We start from the raw sequence: 3046 nt of genomic DNA, 5'->3' as shown, positions 1-3046 counted from the left end.
GCTTAACTGACTGAGCCACCCAGGTGCCCCAACTATAAATACTTTAAAAAATGGAAGAGAACATGGAAATTCTATAAATAGTACATAATATCATGATCAATATTTACCCTGTAATATGCACTATATTTCACAAAATACAAAGCTCTACATTTAAAGTGCAAATCACAACTACTTATTACTTCTAAGAACAGAATTTAATATACAATACTTTGGGAGTGTAGATTTTTTAAATTAGCACATAATGTATTATTTGCCCCAGATATATAGGTCTGTGAATCATCAGACTTACACATTTCACAGCACACACCATAGACTATAAGAAGAAGCATATTGATATAGATATTAGGAATTTCAGGATTTTACCTAGTTACTCTTTAGACTCTCCTTCCCTCCCACCCCCGCCCCAGGAGAAATATTTAATTTACTTGAAGAAAATATTTACTTTATGGATCACATCTCTGAAGGCTTGTTTTACTTGCTGGTTTCTCAGAGTGTAAATGAAGGGGTTTAGCATAGGGGCAACAGAGGTGTTGAGAATAGCCACTCCTTTTGTCAATGATGCCTTTTCTTTTGCAGAGGGATTAGCATACATAAATATACAGCTTCCATAAGAAATGGAAATGACAATCATATGAGAGGAGCATGTGGAGAAAGCCTTTTTTCTCTGACTGGCAGATGGGAATCTCAAAATCGTTCTGATAATATACATATAAGATAAAATCACCAGTGCCAAAGTGAATAGCAGAGCAACCAAAGCAAAGTAAAAACCAATCACTTCTAGGAGCCACGTATCTGAACAGGATAGTTGTAGAAGGGGAAAATAGTCACAGGCAAAGTGATCGATGACATTGGAAGCGCAGTAATCCAGCTGGAGCAGAAGCATGAGGGGTGGGAAAAATGGTCAGGAACCTGCCCAGCCACGCACAGAGCACAAGCACTGTGCAGACTTTCCTGCTCATGATGGTGGTGTAATGAAGAGGCTTGCAGATGGCAACATAGCGGTCATAAGACATGGCAGTTAGAATGTAAAATTCTGTCACCCCCATGAAAATAAGGAAAAAGAGTTGGGCTATACAGTTGTTATAGGAAATAGTCTTATCCCTGGTGATAATTGCTCCCAGAAATCTAGGAATACACAGAGTTGTAAATGAGATTTCTAAGAAAGAGAAGTTTCGGAGGAAGAAATACATTGGTGTCTGCAGATGAGGGTCCACCAAGGCTAGAGTGATGATAGTCAGGTTTCCAGTGATACTTAATAAGTATGTGATAAATAAGAAGAGAAAAATCACAATCTGAAGGTCAGGATCATCAGAAAGGCCTAGCAGGACAAACTCTGTGATCACTGTGTGGTTCATTCCTCTCTTGCTCTCCCTCCTTCTCTCTGTCTCCTGTTTCTTTAAAGATATCTAGATGGCAAAAGCATTAAAGGGAGGATATGAAAGGTGTAATTCATGATGATCAATATCACCATCACTGATACAATTATAAAATATATTCTATACTTCATGTTGATCCTCTTGTTTGCATTTGGTTATAATGCATATTTGTGAGTTTTGCTTTATTACTTTTCTTATTTGAAATGTAGCAGAAGTTTGTTAATCTTCATGCAATAATCTTTCTTATGTATTTATAAGTTATACCAACACCTAAAAACAGAAATGTTCTTAATTCCATCACAAGGTAGTGAAAGAAGGCTTAAGTAACAACCTTTATACATCTTCTGACATAAGAAATCAATTAATGATTTTCTTACAAGTAATTTATCACTATTAATTATTTAATTTAATCATTAATTTTATTTTATATATTAATAATTTGGGGTATAATTTTCAAAATAGTGTGAGAATGCTGTATACATATATAGTAGCATATTATATATACTTACTGTGTGAGAGAGGTAATAGCCCTATTATTTTATTTAACAAATAAAGAATATATTCACTTACTCATTTATTGTTTTTTCTTGTAATTCCATCAAAATGAATGTTTCACTAGTTTTTCATTAATTTTCATATCTTCTGTGACTTGCTAGAAATATACATACAAAAATATTTTTATTTTTGAGCTTAATGGAGCTGCACCTTTTTTTAAAAAATTTTACACTGAAGCACAAATTTGAAAAGTAACTACTTGCCTCAGATATTAGCAGTTCTGTCACCCAGATTGTTGCCCAGTGCCTATTCCATTTGAACATCCTTCTTCCTGAGCTATTAGCTTTATGAAAAAAAATCTGGTTCTCTTGTAATTCTGTCTCACACTTATCTTTTACATGAGAACAGTGATCCATAAGGATATTTCAGAAACATACAGGAAAATGTCTTCTATTTGTACTAACATACAGGCAATTCCCAGTTGTGCTGGATATCCTGTGCTATAGATTTTGATTATTAAATTTATGACAGTTATCTCCTTTATATTTTAAGAGTTAAATTTGTGCTGTGAAGAACAGAATGCAAATCATTGCTTCTCTGCCAGACTTCAGCAAAGTTCACTCTGATCAAATTTGATTCGATTTGATTAGATTTCCTTTGATGGCTCGAAGGAAACAGTTCAGGAAATAAATACAAAATGTCAGAAAACCTTAAAAAATGTGGAAATAATATGATAGTCCTCTTCAATAATGTTAATCTAAAAACTTAGGAAAGCACTAATTAAAGAGAGGACTGAGAAGGATATAACATCATTGGTGTATGAGTGCGAATTCTTAAACTAGATTGATTTTCCTCCACTTGCACTTATAGCTCAAATTTTCCAAGTCAATTTGTTTTGATCTCAAAAGAAAGTTGTTCATTGATCTAGTGGGAACAAGACCAAGTCCAGGTCAGACTGTATATTTACAGACCACGAGGGATTCCTGGAAGCCATCCTTACATTTCTCAGTAGCCTTTTAATTCTTTTCTATAGTGAATCTCCCTTGAGAATGGTTGTGTTCATTTTTGTATCCCACAGAGGACCTAAAATGTTGACTTCTACAAAATAATTAATCCATTAATCACAATTTCTTAATATTTTGTGAATAATAAAAACTGTTGTGAAACCTTTTTTA

At 33.9% G+C, this 3046-nt stretch overlaps 1 pseudogene; it reads right to left on the bottom strand.

Moving 5' to 3' along the window:
• Positions 1-421: 421 nt before the first annotated feature.
• LOC123389637 lies at positions 422-1355 on the bottom strand (annotated as a pseudogene).
• Positions 1356-3046: the final 1691 nt, after the last annotated feature.

This window comes from Mustela putorius, unplaced genomic scaffold (assembly GCF_011764305.1).
Source record: "Mustela putorius furo isolate JIRA1106 unplaced genomic scaffold, ASM1176430v1.1 tig00003988_pilon_pilon_pilon, whole genome shotgun sequence".
NCBI classification, from domain to species: domain Eukaryota; kingdom Metazoa; phylum Chordata; class Mammalia; order Carnivora; family Mustelidae; genus Mustela; species Mustela putorius.
This window is presented reverse-complemented; position numbering and strand designations above follow the sequence as displayed.